We start from the raw sequence: 19,968 nt of genomic DNA on the forward strand, positions 1-19,968 counted from the left end.
CCCCAAGCTCCGGGGATTGACCTCGCCGGTCTTACCTGACCACAGCAGGTAGTCGCTACTAGAGATGAGCTGATGACACAAACAAGCTCCTATTAACAAAACATTTAGCTTTCATTAGTTTGACATTTAAAGTCCTCATACTTCCATAATTTAGCTGCCAGTGGCAGCAGTTTCTTATCAGCATGTTTTGATCCTTTGTAGGTCTCCACAAATCAATATTAATTAAATAAATATTTCATACTCACAGTGAATCAAATAACAAATGTTAAGAAAGGGCTAGTGTGCAGTTGATGAACCCAGAGAAAATTAGGCTATCAGACAGTCTCTGAATTTAACATTGAGAACAAAGTAATTTGATTCCTAAATAAAAACATTAAAGATGCAAAGGAAAACTCCTGTTACCTGTTAGCCCAGTCTAACAGCAAATCATGAAACAATCTGTTCTCGTTCAGTAAGTAATATAATATCATGTACTTTATTGTGTCCTAAGATGAATTTGTTGTGCTGTTACAGAAGTTGCTTTAACACAGAGTCAGTAAACATGGAAAGAAAAGAGAAATTTCAAAGTGCTTTAATTTTGCAAGTTCACCTGCAACAATCGAAACATGAACTGTTTGGAAAAGCGGATTTCAAAATCAGAGAACATCAGGGATAATTATCAAGGAGCACAGAGAAGGAAGACACAGCTTACCAAGGTGACCTGACAATGACTGAGACAGTGTTTAAAAAAGGTATACAAAGCACAGCTGAAGACAACGTAATGAGACGGGTGGAAGGTAAACTTAACACAAGACACAGAGAACAATAGCTACCAAAATAAAACAGAAAGTAAGACACAACTGAAACAAGATTAACTTGAGACAGGAGACACCAAAAGACAAAAATCACAGAGACTGGAACAGAATGGAACAAAAAAGGGAGCAAACTAAGTACTACCTGAAAGTCACAGTAACAGAAGTCTTAACAAGACTAGAAAATAAACCATAAAGAACCCATGAAATACAGAAGATACACAACCACGAGTGAGTAAAAACAACTCTGTTAATAGAAAACTAAATACTGACTAATTAGGACACTCATGTAGTTCTTTATGTTTGAAAAACCCACAAAAAAAGAAAACCTTAATACAAGGCCCAGGGACTAACAAAAAAGCCTCTGTAAGAGCACAAAACGAATTCAAGGAGGCAAAATACCGCACATGTATTGTCACATGGACACAAAAAGCATGCGCTACAATACAATACAAAGTTTTATATGGGTAATGTTTTGTCTAGAAAACTAGTATTATGTGTTACATCCTACAGAGAAACAAGATCTACAAGAAGATTGGGAAAAATACAAGCCGCATAATCCAGACACAAAAATACTCGACTTTCAGAAACGGTGTATTTATAATCTGCTGCTCTTTAGAGCTGATGACTCAGTCTGTTGGCTCAGTTCTAAGGACTTTGAAAATATTTGTCTCTGTCCAATGCCCCTAACTGTCTGCTGCAGCTTTATAAAAGCATAATTAACCTTGTTAGCCATGTCCAAAACCTACAAGCTTACACGAAATCTGCTATTCTGTCTTGTTAAAGTACTAGCAAATGGCACAGATAACCACCTGAATCCACCTTGCCACCTTCAATTTGCAGATGTGGGACTAAAAAGAACATAGAAGTGCTCACGTTGGCATTGTAAATCGTAACAGCTGTGAACTTACTAAATCAATAGTTCATTTGTATTCGCGCACACGTGTTAGCATAAGAGAACTGAGTTCACTTGTTACAGTGTGGTTATCTGTATTTTGGGGTTTTTTTTGTGAAAGCAAATTTTCCTCTGGGATTGTAGATGTTGTCTTTGATATGAGAGCAATTAGATGAAAAAGAAAAATTGAATAAAAATTGAATTGGGTCTTGTGTGGATTGATTTTATGTCACTGATGATTAAATCTTAATATCTAGCGGACTCGTAGATCATTTTAAACTCACTTGACGCAGATTAATGGTGAGGCTTGTTTGATTTTTCTTTTTTTTTGGTGCGACTGAAATAACATGTAAACTGACATCCACTAGATTTACTTTCGACCTGATGGCAGATTACAGCATCGCAGTCCAATGTAACGTAGCTGGCATACAGGACGGCACGCTATAATCCCGTTACAAGCTGGTTTGTTGTTGTTTGTATAAACCCCTTATAATCTTAATATCTGCCGGTCCTGCCATCATAATAAATAGCTCCTATCAAACTGTATCACTTTCTAAAGCTGCTTTGTCTGTTATGAGAATTTTGAAGCCGTAATAAATGGAGATAAGGCGGGCCACATGACAAAAATCCCCATAAATTTGTTTTAGGGACAATTTATATAATGATATGGATGGTTTCCAAAGACGACACACAGCTTTTGTTTCCTTTTGTGCGCCAGTGGATAATGTCGCTCATCAAGAAAAAGACCTGTAAGAAAAGCGAGGAAGCATTATAGTTAAAAAGAGACACAAACAATGAGACAGAGAGCAGAAGGGAAACACAGAGCAGCTTCTGTCTCAATGTGGATAATTACATTTCTACCTTTCTCTGGCAGTTGCATAGCCTTAATGCTCGTAATTAATTTCATTATTTTTGGCCCTGGCTGTTGAGTGCAGATTAGTTCTCTCTGAGTTGTGGGGATAAACACACAGTAATTGCTTATTACTCTCAGAGCCCACATTAGATTATACTAAAGCCAATGAATTAGAAAATATCCAATCACCTTTAGCTAAAATTCAAAACCCGCTTCTGTTATTGCCGGCGCTTGTTTTCATTTGTCCAATACATCCTTCACTGTGTGTGGATCAACCTGTAATGATGCTCCAGGCCCAGATACTCTGAATTACTTCTGTATTTGTTCTTTTAATGTCATCTTTTCCTGGCTTTCCCAAATTTACTGCAAGATTACTCACTTAGAGACTTTCTGCATAGGTCTATATGAGCAAGAATATAGTAGAAATACAGGTTTTGATGGTTTTTTGAAACACTGTTCTCTCGTATAGAGCAGCAGTGTTGGCAAAGATGAAAAGCCTTACTCAAAGTGGACCTCCGTGGTTGTTGCTTATCAGCAGCTCCCAACTGAGATTTTACCAGCTGGACTCGAATTGAGTGCCTACTGCTTTTAATAGTGGCTCCCTGGCATTTGTTTAATATTCACCGGGCTTGTAAAATAAGTTACTCTGTGTTTGTCACTAATTCTTCAGAGAAAACTTTAGGAGGTATTAATAGTGTGAGAGCCAGAGAAGCTTTTTTTTAATCATCCGACTAATTAATTCTCACCAAAGTTCTCGTTAAGTTAAAAATGAATTTATGATTAACCACTTTACACCCACACATCTGTTTTCACTTATGTTGTTTTCCCTTATGTTGCTCTTCCCTGATTAGATCTCACAACTTCAGCATTCCTGTGAGTTTTCTTACACTTCAGAGCAAAACTGGTGGGACTGACAGGGCCATCAGAGCTGTTATTTGTTAATGAAAAGCAAGAGGTGATGGAGATCCTCCAGATCCTCCACTGGTATCCACCGGAGCCAGGTTGAAACCCATGTTGGTGCCATTCCTTTGGACATTCAGAGCCTGGACATGCCACCTGAAAATCCCACCTGGGCTAGCACGTGCAACTTTACACAATGCTATAACAATATGTATTAACAATTAAAAACATGTGGCCCAGCAAGCCATATATTATTATCATTACCTCCTTTATTTAAACAAGTACTCTCATTGTGATCGAGAACTTAAAAGACACCTATACAAATACACATATACAAAAATTGAGACAAACAGCTACATAACAAAAGGACACATATACACAAATGTTTGAATAGCTGCAGATGAACTAATGCAACCTTTAAAATGTTCCAGTGAAGTCAAAGAATACAGCATCACAGCTGTTTCATTTATAGGCAGCACGTTATTTAAATCCAGTTTTTCCCATTTCAGTATGAACAAGAGGTACAGCTAATGTTAAAATGTCCTACAAACTGACATAGTAAGTACTGTATTTAAATTCAAGCAAGGAGTGGAGGTAAGCAGGGAATCTTTGCAGCGAAGGCTTGAAAATAAGCATCATACAATGCTGCTCTTTTCAAGTTACCAGGCGGAACCATCTTTCTTATTCATATAAGATGCAAAGGTGACTAAGAAAAGAATCGCCAGTGATGAATCGTAACGCACTGTGATGCACAGAATCAAACGGCTTCAAGGTGGATATAGAAGCACGAATATAAACAATATCACTCAATATGAGCTCAAGTGCAGACTAAATCGTGGCTTGTACAATGATCTTACGACTAGTGAATGACAAACAGGATTGGGTTCTACATAAAAATCCAGTCTTCATCTTTAGTTTTCTTGAGATTACGCCCACACATGAACAAAGATCAGGCAGCTACGTCATTAACATTATGACACTTTTATTCTAAACTACTGCGTAATCCAAAAGCACATAGTTCTTCTTATAAAGAACAAAAAGACTTAGTTTCGAACATTTTTACCGTCACTACTGCTCACTCTCCTTTTCACTCTCCTAAGAGCCCTAGCTGATATTCCTGGCACTTCCCTCCCTCTTGGTGCGTAGTGGGGAATATTTCATAATTTTATTTTTGTTTTTCTATTTATACACAACTTTTGAAGAAAGTACTTTTTGCATAATTGTTTAAATTAGGTTTTAGACACTCTAAAGCTTTAAGTACTATATTTTTTTTTAAGTATATTTTTGGGGGCTTTTTGCCTTTTTTTTTGATAGCGCAGCAGTGACTAGATCAGAAAGCGGGGAGAAAGAGGGAAGACAGCACAGGGCCTTGGGTTTGAGATTAACCCAGGCTGGTGGATATTTTCCAGGGAAGGTTTGCTGTGGTTCAACCTCAGCCAATGACAAGCTGTTGGTAGTTTCGAAAGAATCAGATCACAATAGAAGCAACTGGAGGGTGCCTGAGCTCCCCCTTAGAGACAAGGTGACGAGTTTGGTTGTTCAGTAAGATAAAGTCACAACTTTTAAACATTAAAAACACCAAGTTGACGTAACTTACTTATTGCCTCCTAAGTGAGGTGTTTTGAGGAGGTCTCAAAGAGACCTCAAGATTATGCCTCTACAGCTGGAACACCTAAGTGTCCTCCCACAAGAGCTGCTGGAGCTGGCTAGGGAGAAGGAAGTCTGGGTATCTTTGCTTGAATTGCCGGCCTCATGACATGACAAAAATGGAGGGATGTTGCCAGTCAATAACAAACTTTGCTTAAAGCTACGTGTTCTGCAGAAAGCTTTATAGCTCTATAGTGCAAAAAGTGGACGTGGAATAAAATACACAAATGAAGCGTGAGTAATTATATCGGTGATGCAAACACGGTTAAACACAGAAATGGAAGGATAAAAGTGATGTGAAGCAACTAAAACCACTGGAGTTAAATACAGGTGTAGGGATCCAAAGTTAAAATTTATCCATAGGAACAAAAGCTAGTAGCAATCCAAAGCAACTCTTTTCTAAATTTCAAAAAGTATCCTAAAATATAACTTTGCAGTCACTAGTGTGGCAACACTTGGACATATCTCTGACTCAGAGCTCAATATGTGGTTACAGAAATGTGCTTATCTGTCACGAACAGGAGAAAATCTACCTGAGAAGCACATCAGAGCACAGGCTGTTATGAATGGGTCATAACTCCTGTAACAAGATCTCTGCAGAGAAACCTTGTGTTCCATCAGGCAGGGTGAGAGTTTGACGGGGACTGAGGACAGGACTTCTGACAGTGCTTCTTTTGATGAAGCCAGTTTTCAGTGTGACTCAGTGAAAAGCCAACATAACGAGATCTAGTAGTTAGGAGGGTAGGTGAGACAGACACCCAATGGAAAAGAGAGGAAAGATGAATCACTGTGGCAACAGAAAAAAATGGTGCTTCAAAGAATATTCACGCGCCTGCTCTCGAGGTCCTCATTTCTGCATCGTCGTGCTTTGTTTGTTCACTTAGGAGCTACTCGCCAGAGATTTTTTTTCCCTGCTCAAGGGTTCTTCAGGGGACTAGAGCAAGATTTTAATGATAGAGGGTGTCCTGTGGTGTGTGCTTGTTAATCTGATGTTGTCTTATGATGATGTGCTGATGACCACAGTTCTAGTCACAACCCTAAAAGGATATTCTGATAGCATAGGTCTAGGTTTAGGATAATCATAGATGGTGACTTAGGTTAAAGTCCAGTTTACTTCACCCTGTTTATTTCCCATTATTGAGTTGACTGTGAACACCTGCAGACATATAAGACCAATTCAAGATGGTTTACCAGCAGCTTATAAACTTTCATGAACAGCCTTTTCTTTCTTAATTCTCTTTTTATAGAGACATTTTCTCCCACGTTCTGTCTTTTAGAGAAACAGGATTTATAATAACTGGGAATTGCAGTGAGACCAGGTGTACCCTGTCTATCATCTATAAGTTTATAGTGGCATAAAATACAGATGCTATTTATTATTTAAATGCTCAAAATCAAGGAGTGGACAGCTGAGGACAAACACGGGGGTTCTGTGAGTTGTCTGTCTACCCAACACCTGACAAGGAGCCACAGCTAGCTTTTATCAGTAAGCAGCTGGACTGTCCTTGAGGTCTTTTGTGGAGACAAAACAGAAGGCACCAAAACAGTCAGGTCATCATGCTTCACGCAGGTTCCACAAGGACTGAGATGTCAACTCCACCTCCCGAAAAATCTAATCTAACTTTGTACTCTCCATCACCTTTGTGAAAAAAGTAAGTCGTAAGTTAGTAACTAGAAGGCAAACTGTTTATGGTCGATCCATATGCATACAATTACACAGTGACCAAAAAAATCAATAAGCACAAGCAGTAATATATGGAAACATAGAAGGCAAACAGATTATCTGACAACTGATGAGGGAAGACGTAAGACTATTTAGAGACAGAGCTGATGAGACATAGGGCAAACCACAGAGTACTTCAGTTGAAGACAACTGGACTTGGAAGTCTTTCTTTCTTCTCCAGAACTGAAGGAACCTTTTATGGGATTGCTCCCATGGAAACAAACCAGCTACTTTAGTATTGGAACTGCCAACATGATTCAGAGACTACTCTCCAACTGGTCAAGGAATATACATTTCTCTGAAGAAATGTGTGTGACGGGTTTCTATAATTTACTACAAAAAACATGACTGAAATTGCACTTGAAAAAAGGGGATTAAATATGTAGCTAAAGTTCTTGGTTTCCTCTAGATTATTAGGGAGAAGTCTAATCTCAGTTCATTTTGAGTTGTATGGAGTTTTAAAGGTTTAAAGTTTGCAAGGTTTTGCATCAGCCACAATACAAAGCAGATAAATGTATTTTTAAAAGGTGCTCATTAGTTAGTTATAGCATCTAGCATGGCTGCATTAATCTGCTACAAGGCCCCAGGGGCAAAGACGAGGTGCTGGTTCTCTCATTAACTGCCCATTACTCCCACTCCGTGCGCAATGTTTTTCAGTAATGGAATACCCCCTGACCCAAGGTTGATGGTCTCTAAACTTGATTTTTGACACGGAGATCTGCTTAAATATGTCAGCTGATACTGCACTTTAAACCTGAAAGTTGATCTTACAGCACAGGTGAACACGTCGGCTAATAGTGGGTTGATTACATATCAAGCGCAGAATGGGCCCCATTATCGTTCATTCGTAAGGAGTCGTGTTTGAGTCCAACATTCACTCTTCTTTTATCACTATCAGATTATAGAACTCCTAAGGGGGATATCTCTCTCTTTAGCTGATAAATGCTCAAATATCTTCAATCTGTTTGGATGCAAGTTTGCTAGCAGTCACTTTAGCAATAGGCATAGTTGTTGAATCTCACTGATGTGACCTTATTAGTAGTTTTTCATTTACAAAAATGAACTGGGAAAGTCTCATACTCCTGGTTTCTTCTTTAATGTTTGTGTTATTCCATATCTTTGTTACTTTCTTCTTCTTCTTTCTTTGCACTTCTGGTTTTTTTTTTGTTTTGTTTTGTTTTTTTACTTTTTCAACTTTTTGTCCATCTCCTGTGACTTGACTTGTTTTCTTTGGGTGCAGTTGAATGCTCGGTTTTGCTTAGGAAGAGTTAGTGAAGTTATCATGGATTTTTGAGTTTCAGTATCCAGCCATAATCACAACTGTATGATATCTAAAAGAAGACTTATTTGGCTTTTGGAATATGTTCTGCAAAGTCTTGACACACAGGATACCAATGATTGACATATGACCTGGTAGTAATTATATTAGAGGGTTACCAACCCAAGTTAGTCTGGAATGAACGATCAGCTTCAAAGCTCTGAGTGTAGATGCAGAGCGAGACCACATTTTCTTATGTATGTAACCCAAACAAATTAAACAAAAGAGATTTTTTTGGAGCAAGTAGAAGTTAAAGTTGAGAGAGAATTGGGTACTTACAAATGGAGGGAGTTTTTTCTTCTTTCCCCATTGTTGCCTTTCCCACTGTTTGTACCCCCGTGCTCATAGGGGCTCATATGATTGTTGAGGTTTCCTCTGTATTTTGTCGGGTCTTTACCTGACAATATAAAGTCCCTTAAGGCACATGTTGTTGTGATTTGGTGCTATATAAATAAAATTTAATTGAAAATTGAATTACAAATAAGCAAGATAATTTCCACTGTTAGCTCCAGCCGATTTTCTTTGTTGGCAGGCTGACCTGTGCTGTTTCTGCTGCTGCTGCTCTGGGGTTTACTAATCCTTGTGGATTCTACAATATATATACTGCATGATGTATGCAGGTGTTACATGAGCAATCACATCTAGTTTCCAGCCCCTGCAGTTCCCAGTAAAAACTAGTATAAAGGTGGACCTTGGCAAGCGTTACTAAAGAACATTGCCAACTTAAATTCAAATTAATGTCCCCTAACAGAGCCCTTCCAGAAGCTACTCTTGTTACTCAGCACCCATACTAAAATGCATTTAAAGCACTAAATTAACTTGCTTTCAGCGGGACATAAAATCTGCATGTGCAGGCCTATCTAGTCAAATCTGATATAAAACGCTTAAAAGTTTGCTGCGAATTAAAGTAACCCCGACCCCTATTAACCTTTAGTTCTCCTTGGAAAATACAGCAACTGTGTCTTTGTTGTGTGCTGAGCTAGCTAGATTCTGAGGTTCTGTGACCACAACTTTCGTTATATTTGCGTCTGCTGACACATGACAGGGATGAGAAGTTAAAAAATGATGTGCAGAGTGTGCAGGTAGGGCCTGGGGTGACATTATTTCCTCCATGGCTCGCTTGACAATGTTTTGTATTAAACTGTCTATCAGATTTAATTACTCATTAACTGAAGGTGATGTTCTGGATCGCTGCAGTCCACTTTAAACCCTCAATCCAGATACAAATACTTGTACAGAATGCATGGAGGCATGTTTAAAAGCCAGACTAAATTTCTTCTGAAGGACTGGAGGAGTTCTGGGCGGCAGCAGCCTGGCCCTGCCACTAAAGGTAATAGGGTCAGACAGCTGCATATTAGCCGCGGATCATCTGCTTTGACACAGCCTTGGATCTAACTGGCGGCAGCAACCCAGATCCCATACCTGTCCCAGCAGGCATATCCCAGAACTCGCTGCATATACAGGGGACTCAGTTGCATGCCTTTTCCTCCCCAGCTTCCCAGGTACACTTCACGCCTCGTGGATTCTCCGTGCGGGCCTCATCTTCGAAGACATCCACACTCTCTTCTTGCGAAGGTTGGCAGATACATGCAAAATGCACCGAAGCAGATGAGTTGCAGAATGTGCTTGCTCTGATATACAGCACCTTCTCTCCAACCACGTGTTTTGTTAGAGGTCCATAAGTCCTGAGGAGATGGGAGGTCTGGCCATTTATTTCACAGACACTAGAGCAGATCAGACTGAGAGAGCTCCCTCTCCCCACGGCCCCTCATTTGAACAAGACAAACACAAAGCCTGTAATTAAAGATGTAACAAAAGCTCTGTCAATTGTTTTTCCTCTCATCTCCGCTGGCGTGTCGCCTTGCATTACGGCACAAAGCTTAGTCTGGCGTGCTCCGGGACTGAAGGCTGCTACGCAAGGTTCAGCTGTCCTCATATCCACTTGACTTAAAAAAAATAGCCCAGTGCCCCTTTGAAACAAGAAACACACATTCATTTGTGTTCTTCTTTTGTTTTAAGCTTCATAATATCAGGGATGGAGATAATGAAATCCTTTGGAGCTCACAGTGATTTATATTGCATGACTGAGCAGTTTGGGATTTGTTGTCTCGCTCAAGGACACTTTGAAAGCACGCATGGTTGTTGATGGACGTATGCTGGCTGTAGAGGGAATTGAACCTATGAGCAAACTTGAGTTTGTTTTTCTGCTTAAAATATTTCTTGACGACAGAGCTGCTCTGAAAGCAGAGATAATCTAATTGATTACTGGACAGAGTCGAAGATCTGCAGTGGTTGTTGAAGTAACAAAAGATACAAAGGGGACAACAAAGACACAATAACTTGCATGTTTTCGTAGGAGACCACTTGGCTTTGATGGAAGGTGCATCATCTCTTACTGTCACTGTCTGTCAAAGGTGTTCATTTGCAATTGGATTTGGAAGGATAGTGTTACTGAACTCCTATAAATCATCTTCACAAAGCACTTATTAAATTAGGATAAAATTCAATGCACTATCCATTGCCAGCTCACATCTCTTACAACATATTAGACAATTCTGAACACCAAATAAATTAAAAACCTAACTACTTCTGTCCTTTTACTCCTGGAACTACACCTGCATGTAATTTCATTGTCACTGCAGCAAGGTGAAAACACTGGAATTCAGCAAAGATTCAACTTTTATTTGCAGAATGTGCAACAGAAAATTACGTTTAATAAGTCCAGTGCATCAGAGTCCAATAAGGGAATTCAAACGCCACAAAGGAATTTGACCAGGAGCAGACGTTGTGACAAAGACAGCACTACATAAACACTGACGATGAACTGGGGATTACACACAGAACAAGACAAAACCTTGTGGTGAAGTCAGCTAGGAAGCAATCTTTTAAAGTAGGATATAACAAGTGTTGTAACTACCCTAGAAAACAAAGGAGTGAAAGAAACCCAAGATAAACTCTTAGGACAGGGTCTTTGATTGATTGATTGATAATACTTTATTCATCCTGAGGGAAATTGGGTTAAGGCTGCCAGCCTTGCCAGCGCCATCTTACCCTTCCGACCATACATACATTACACAAACATCACATGGGGAAGACAGGTCAGAGGGGTATAACAATGGAAAATGCACAACACGAGGAAAGACGGGGAGAAAAAAGAACTCCCCCCAGACTCAGCTCCAACAGGGGGATCAGTTTGAGAACAGAAAAAAACACTTCAGCACATGAATCATCACATCTCACAACATAGAAGACATAAGCTTCGAAGGCATTTGGAGGGGATGGGGGAGTGAGTTTAGGTCTGTGTCAGTGTACATACATATGTGTGTGTGTGTGTGTGTGTTTTGTGTTCAACCGAGAGAAAGTGTCCCTTCACCCGGTTAAGCACAAGTCAACAATCTTCGATCAACGCGGATGGCCTTGAAGGAGGAACAAAGAGTTCTGACAACAATCCTGTTATCATGGAGAATTTTGTTGTTCCAGTCAGCTTCGACCTTGGCAGGCCTTCAGCTGGTGCCAGTGGGATAGCCGCATGAGTGAAGATGGTGAATGTTTGGGTTTAGTGCGAACAACTGCATCCAATTTTTCCAGTTGGTCTAATGTCCAACACTGGTCACCAATTCTCTCAATTCCCGTTGTTCTTCTCCAAGATCTTATCCATATTGCTTTCAAAACACAGTCTGAGTACTCACAGCCCTGCCAATCGTCTATCATGTCAGCCAGCCTTATGAGATTTTGAACAGCTGTAGCCGCTTCTTGTTCTAAGCCAGGTCCGAGCCAGCTCCAGTCAACCAGAACTCTGTTATCGTGGTTCCGAAATGGTAGATGTCGTTCAATGTCTTCCATCGAGAGTGTCGCCAGACACACGACGCAACCGAGCATCGAGTACCCGGCAGCAAACGTCTCCACAGGACAATCGGGCTCTCCCAAGCCCAGGAGGGTGTCAATTCCGTTATGAGACCAGTTGATCAAATCCATAATTCTTCTTTAGGTTTTAGAGAACAAGACTGAGAAACTCTTTGAGGGTTAGAGAATAAGCGAGACTATACAAAAGACATGAGAAGCCAAGCAAGATAAAGATAAGGGAGAGGGAGATGGAGAAAAGTGCGACCGCCTCCATCAAGAGCCAAGAGAGAAAAAAGTAATCTTTGTAATCTTTATACTGCAGAAAAAACTGTCTAGACTAGAGCATGTCATTATAGCAAACCTACAGCTCACTAAAGGGTCAAAGTTCTCACTGCCAGAGTTTAGGTTTGTCATCACCCTTACCTTCTGCCCACTGTCTATCCTCTTTACTATCCTAAAATCCCCAAATAATTCTAAAAAAAAAAGCATCTCTATGAATGAATATCTGCATATATGGTGGAATCAAAGGGAAATGGCCAAGAATTTTAGTTCCCTAAGTTTTCTGATTCCACTTGTAGTCTTTCAATTTGCATTCTTGCAAAAAGAAAAGTGTATTATGAGTGTGAATGTTTTCACCAGAAGCAAATCTCAAAACCACTTGTGTCATCTGATAGTAATTTAGGTTTTTATTAGCTCTTTCATATTTATCTCCATTACTAAGCAAACAGGACGTCTAGAACCTAGATGCCCTGAAAAACGCCGATGCTGCCATGAGTAGGCAGACTAGCTGATGGGCTTCCTGACTGCTCGATTATAAACACAGATGAGTTTTGGAGTTCTTTGAGATTAGATTCGATTGATGCTCCACTGCAGAATAAAGTGCAAAACTTTGATGTGCTTTCTGTGATGCATTTTCTTGATCTGTTTATAGGTAATGAAATTTACCATTACTGAAATAGGTTTAGGAGATGGTTCATGCACTGGGTCACTTTTCCAATGAACTTTAAAGTCCCCTGACACGATTCTGCTCCTAATAGGCCATGTCACACTGACTCCCTGACTTCAGCATCTCTACTAAATTCGAAGATGTCAATTTGGTGAATGTGGAGGTATCATATTATCCCATTTTGTGCACGGGGGATGAATTCTGGATTAATTTTCCTACAGATAATGCCAAGATCAGTCCCAGAAGTGTCACGTTTAAAAAAAACTCATTCATGGCAGCAGCCAAAGTGATGGCAATTAATTCTGACTTTAGGAGCGTAGGCCTGGTTTCTTCCACGTTCGTCAATACCAAATGTTTCCACATCTCAGGATAGTTTTTGTCAGCTCCGTAAATGAGGTATTAAAATTCTTCTTTGCTTTCCGTGGCTGTCTATCCAGCACAAAAAAGACTGTTCTTTAGAAATAACTGATGGTGACGTCTCAGCTACGCCTCCAGATTCAGCAGCCCAGATTCCTACTTCAGTGTAGAGCTGAGCACAGCAGTAGAGTCATTAGAAGAGTCAGAGAGAGATGATTTCAGATCAGTCTGTCACCAACCTCTGGGCTGTCAACCGGGCATGGAGTTAATGGGAACATTATTAAATCAGCTAGAAAAACAGGTGCCAGATTTTTCCACAAATCAAGCAGCACTTCAAACCTTTGTTTTCCTGTGCTCCTTCACTTTTGCCTGTTCACTCCATTTCCATTTTCTCTTTGTAAGAATCAGTGTAACTATACAGTAAATTCATTATTCAGTATGCACTAGACGAAAACCTTTTACTACAACTTGAAACAGACTGCCAAAAACATATTAATTTGTCTTGAAAACACTGAAATAGAAAGAAACTGGCAGCTTTCTTGCCAGTTCAGTTCATTAGTTATTTATATGGCACCAATTCACAACAATAGTCAAGTCAGGGCTTTTTAAAGGGTAAGCTTAAGCCCTACGTTATAGATAGAAACCCAGCAATCCAATAATCCGCTATAAGAAGCACCTAGATCAAAATACATAAAACTACACTGAAAAATGAAATAGTCCTGATTAAATTTGTCCTTGTATAACTTTTTTTCTTTTTTAGCCAAAGTAGCTTCTCAAGCAATGAAAATGTTATCCTTTCAGACATTTAGCCCACAACCTTCAGACATTCATGTTTCCCAGAGGGTGAACCCTAACAAGTGCTGTAATCCTAAAACATTTTCCCTAAAGCCACCGTGAGGTTGACATTTGCCATGAATAGAAAGGTCAACTTTCTAATAGATAACCATGACATCTGGTGCAGGCATTCATGTTCCCCTGAGGGTGAACCCTAATGATTTTGGTTATTAGTGATTTCCCAATCACACAATTATAGGTTTCAGGTTTGAAGAGAAATGCCTCAGCAACTGTTAAGTGACTTGCTATGATATCTGCTTCAGACATTCATGTTCCCCAGAGGATAAATTTGAGTGACTATTGTTTTGTCTGATTTTGTTTTACTTGATAACCATAAAATGTTATATCTATTCATGTCCCTTTCCGGATTAGGGTTGTTTTGTTAATTTGAGAATAAACATCCAAATTTTAGGATGATTTAGTTATGATTACGAGTATAAAAACAATTTTACTACAGACAGTAAAAATAGTGGATGTAGCGTAAAAAACAGGAAGTCATTAGCAAAGGTGAGGGTAGAATCCTTGATTTTTCAGTCAGATTCACCCCTTTTATCATCACATTGTGCATCCATTCAAATATAGTTTCACTATAGCATGTATCCCAATCTACAATTGCGTCGCTACCCCTTTATGGCAAGCAGTGATATTCTCTGATTCCATTGTTAGTCGCTTCAGTCACTCACTTCATAGTTGAGTTCAGCTTAGGGCTTGCCCACTTTGTGCTATTCAGCTAAATTTTAGGGTCTCTTAGTAGGCTACCTAATTAACGAAATTTTTAGCTCATCCAGCCAAATGGCTGATGAGCACTTATGATGTTGAGGCATCATTTCTCCGTCCACAATTCACAAAACATTACTTCTCCCACAGGATTGGTAAGAATTTCACACTTATACACAATGATCATCTAATGGGTCTTCAAAGTCGCATTTGTTACTTTCATGGGCACTTTCTCATGTTCCAGGTAATTGCTACTTCTTATACATTATTGGTCAGACTTTAGTGAAACAAGATGAATTTGTACCGGATTTGACTGTGTGGGTGCTTCCTTGACTTCTCAGTGGATTTTAATTCCTATTCGTTTGTGCAATACTGCCAACCCATGACAACAAAATCCATCACTTTCTTTCTGTACATCACAGATTACATTAACCTGTGACTTGAGTTGGACTGTGAGTCAGACATTTCTGGTATTTTTAGCCTGAGCATGTCAGCATGCTCACATTAGTGTTACCTTTAAGCTCCAAATGTGACTGTTGTAAACTGGTAGCTCATTTACAATTTTGAAAACGTATCTGTATGAGGGTTTTTGACTTCACTATATGCAAGCTGAAATGATTATCCCTTAATTTATAGCTGATTATTATATTCAGCTCCCTGATGCATCACTATTTACTGTTATCTGTGCTTTACCTCTTTCTGTGTCTTGTTATTCCCCCCTTTTCGTGCAGGAAGTTTGACACTAATGCCGTTTGGCGTACACTGCAAGGCTGCACAGAGGCTGGTTGTTGCTTATGAAGCTACACGAAACCAGACACACATATAAAATATGCGAGTACCTTTTTATTCCGTAGCAACTTGAAAAGTCACCAAAATGGGATTGTTCAACTTAATTGTTAAGTGCACTGATGAAAAAGTCATGTTCTTTGGTAAAAGGGTTCACTGCTGCAGCCCAAGAATCTCTGACCTCCAGACAGTCTGTTTGCTAGAATAAAGCAGCAGGCACAGCTCGGGTTTTTTGGGTCGTAGACCTTCTGAGATGAACGGGTCCTTTGAAGCTTTTAGTTGCCAGGTGACAGGGGTAAAAAATGTTATGCTGTGACAGACCTCACGAGTTAGACTTCAGCGAGGACTTCATAACCAACCTAATTGTTTTCATTTTTTCCGACTAACGAGGAGTCAGCCAAGACTGGGCAGCACGAGTTTTAGAAGATGATTCTCTGTTCTTCTTTTTGGATTCATCACATTTATTTTGCCGAAAAACTTTTCATGCACAAAGCTTTGAAAGGAATCACTATGATAAGCAGAGTTTGTTTCAAGGCGGAAGAAAGTGGCGGATGGTGTTGTTTAAACCCCCGCTGAACTATTTCTTTTTCTCTGATTAGTGGATCAGTGTGGAACTACAAACACACAGAAACCTACAAAAGAAGGCATTTGTCATGTGTGTCGCTGCCTCTGGCATACCTAACATGTAATGGAGCGCGCACACCTAATTGTTATTTTGTTTACTCTAGGAAGGGGAGATCAGGACTCAGACTCAGTCAAACATGCTTATATCAGCGTCGTGAGAATTTCTTAACCAGAGATGTGTGTCTATTACTTCCACTAAGTCCTGAAGAAAATATTTTTTATGCTTATGCAAAAGTTACCAGATGCTGCCAGCGTGTGATTTAAAATACTGTTGAACAGGATGCTATTTTTCATTTGGAGAAGCATGTATTCCTTTCTTCTTTCTATATTCATTTTGTTGGCTTCGTGTAAATAATTAAGCAGGAGTAGCATTGCAGACTGGATACATTCATAATTCAGGCATTTCATGTTTTGCACGCATTCGCGTTTGTTGCTTGCATCAGTCACAACGCATGTGCTCATCCTTAATTCCTACTTCAAAAAGTTGCTCCAGTCTTTCAAATTCAGCCTCGCAGACAGGGTCACAGGGACAGAGCGCAGAGTAGGGGTTATGGGGAATGACAGAACTAGGAGGGGTAAATATCAGAGCAAGACACACTGTTCCTGAGGTTTGTGGTCCTGCTGCTTCGAGGCCCCCATGTCTCCTCAGCTCCTGTCAGCTCATCAAGGCCAAGTCGCTGCCTATTCCCGCTGGAATACCTCATCAAACAGCCCGGGGAGCCTTTTATCCCAAACAGAATGCCGCCTCTTGTCACAGCGGAGTCTCTGCAACAAGGCGTACACGGATGGTGAAGTTTAACACGGTGGAGTGAAAGTCAATACCCTGCTGAGGTGGCGTAGCTCAGACACGAGAGGGGGAAATGGTGAAAAGGTCACCGGGAAAATGGGATCTGGAAAGAGGCAGCTTATCTGAGACAATAGCACGAGAAGCAGGAAGCCAGATGAAGCCAGGCAGGCAGGCACTTAATGTCACGGTTCACTCTTTCAACCCCGTGCCAGTTCTGATGCCTCACAATTAAGGCCAAACATCTTATTTTTGTCTTTTCTACCAATTACTGTAAAGGTTACCGCATCTTGGCTTGCGTACACAAATCCTCCTTCACATGTGTGTGTGTGTCTCTCTCTACAAAGACACAATGACTTCCCCGTCTAATTTCCCTTTGTTTCGACCCGTAGCCAAAATCAGACATGAAAAGGCTTGACTGTGCACCCCAAAGACACAGAAGAGCTCTTTGTACTCAGGCTTGTTCTGCTCCATGCCATTTCTAATCTCGGGCAGAAGGGAAGAGAGCTGCTCCTCTTATCTTAGATGACATGGAGGCTTTGCTCCCTCTCTCTGGAGCTCTCTCATCTTGTTCTTCTGAAACCTAACCCTCTTTCATGCTTTCTCCTTGTGGTGGTTGTGGTGGCAAAGCGATACGCTGAGTGAGACTGGCTGAATTTTGTTTAGGTTATTCCGTCTGAAAGCTGTTACATGATAAGTGAGAGTAAAGAAGCCGGGTTTTACCTTCCCGGGATGGTTTTTTTTCCATCACTTCTTTGGACCTTAGCTTTGTCATTATTTTTTAATCGGCTCTCTGAAGCATGGCAGTATTGAGAGCCGTTTGAATGTGGAAGACTAGGGTTTATCAAGTGTAGGTTTCTCTACTTTCCCTTCTAGAAGGGTGGCCTTGTGAATGTCTGTCTCCCAGCCAACCGAAGGCTTTTTCTGAGAAACAATATTTGGGCTATCTGAAAAGTTGTTTTCAGAACTCTTCAGCTTACACAAAAGATAGTGCTGTGTGGATGCAGTCGGAGAGATGGATGCAGCCAATTTCTCCTGGAGAGCACTTTTACTAAAGCAACAAAAAGAACCCCCTATGGCTCCAACCCTTTCACTAATAGATCACTATTAAAACCAAACAGTAATTTTTAACTTAGAGAAATTTGGTTTTATTTATTTATTTATTTTGGTTGTTTTGTGTCATCACAATGTGGTGTTCAATTGCAGTCAACCTAATCACTATCCCGTGAGTGCTCATAATATCTCCTTGTATTATCTAATATATTTAGTTGTTTTCTTGTTTGCACAATAATTACAGAAACATGAAGTGCGACATGTGACTGCGTGGTAAATACATGAGAGATGGCGCCTGCAGACCAGCCATTAGATACAAAGTGATGCGCAGCAAGCAAACAGCTTCCTGTGTGGACGGGGCTTTACGTTGCATACCTTTAATACTTGATCGAATTTAAACTGGATGAATAAGAAAATCAGCCCAGAAAGTTTTTTTTACAGTGGAATATTAGCTAGCATAGGTGTCAGGGGTTGACTCACTTTTGAAAGCAGCTCCTGGTGGCCAATTGATGAACTGCATTTTATAATTTTGGGGGTTGTCACTCATTGCAACATCAGTCAGGTGATTGTAAAATGTTGTAATCAAGAACAAAGCTAGTGTGACTGTTTCATGTCATTGTGTGTAAGACAAACAAAAGGCAAGCAACAAAAGGAGGAATCAATAATGCAGCTTTGTTTTGAGTTGCTTCTCTAAAGATTGGCGAAAGACTGAAAAACAATCAAACAATCAAAGCGATTAGTGGTGTGGTACCAAAACCTTTAACTTCTCTGCAAGTCTAACAACCATGACATCCGCTTTCCTCACGGACGCCTCCGTTTATTGTAAGTTGTGGCAAAAGGTGCACTGAGGTGACACAGCACGTCACGGCTTTTAAAAACGTTTAGAGAAGGCGTACTTTATCCGATGCATGAAAAGCAGCGTATCCTTATAACATCCCGCATATCACAACAGAACCAAAGTCTGGCAACATGCAGAACATAGCTGTATCCAATCTATTTAAACAGCAGGTCTGGGCCATTGTGACGGGTGCCCAAAGGGACCTGTTCTCCAGACGTCCACCAACACAGACAGAGGCCCTTCCATAAGTCCTATAGGTTCAATTTGTTCTGCCAATTATTATCCTCTGCTCTGCCACAGTGATGGAAGGTGTTGTTCAGTGTGCCTGAATGCCACCCTCTCCAACAAAGAGGGAGCCCCTGCCTTTTTTCCGGGGGTCCAGTCAAGCATTCGCTAACAGATTGGCCGGGGCGCTAACCAGTCAGGTCTTCAAAGAGACAAAGACGACGGGGAGGGCAGCAAAGGAGGGGAGAGGGGTCGGTGGTGAAGAAGAATGACCTGCCAAATGAGAAAGAAGACATATTGAAAGGGACAGAGTGGGAGAGAGAAAAAACATATTGAACCGATGGAGAAGTGCAACCTTTTGACCATCTGGCTCGGTGGGTGACAACAGCCTTCATCTGTATTTTTAGAGCTGTACAACACACCAAATTACTCTGTCAGGAAGATTAAGGAGAGTCAAAGGGCTGTCGAGTGGAAAAAAAAAGAGCAAAGTTGTCCCAGAGGGAACAGTGGATAAACTTTGCTCCATCACTTTACTTTGTCTGTAAATACAATATGTAAACAGTTCAAACTGTGTAATGAAAGAGGAAAATAGGAAGCCAAGCAGCTGCCTAGAACACTTTCTGTGCAATATATTCTCATTTCTGTTTAAACATGGTTGAGTACATCTCCAATATGATTTCACTTTCGCTGTCCTCCTCCTGAGGAGAAATATGCAAGAGACCCGACTCCGAGAACCTCTGCATTAATTCCATGATTGCTTAAATGAAACGCTGCTATTTTCTCTCTGTCGGCGCTAAACAGGGATCAGATCTCCGTGACCATGACTAATCTTCC

General features: G+C 40.4%; 1 protein-coding gene across 3 annotated transcripts in view; it reads left to right on the forward strand.

Annotated features, from left to right (window-relative positions):
• Nucleotides 1-19,968, forward strand: part of LOC113029391 (cadherin-20) — a 94,840-nt gene that overhangs the window by 38,515 nt on the left and 36,357 nt on the right. The window lies entirely within an intron of this gene.

This window comes from Astatotilapia calliptera, chromosome 9 (assembly GCF_900246225.1).
Source record: "Astatotilapia calliptera chromosome 9, fAstCal1.2, whole genome shotgun sequence".
Classification (NCBI taxonomy): Eukaryota; Metazoa; Chordata; class Actinopteri; order Cichliformes; family Cichlidae; genus Astatotilapia; species Astatotilapia calliptera.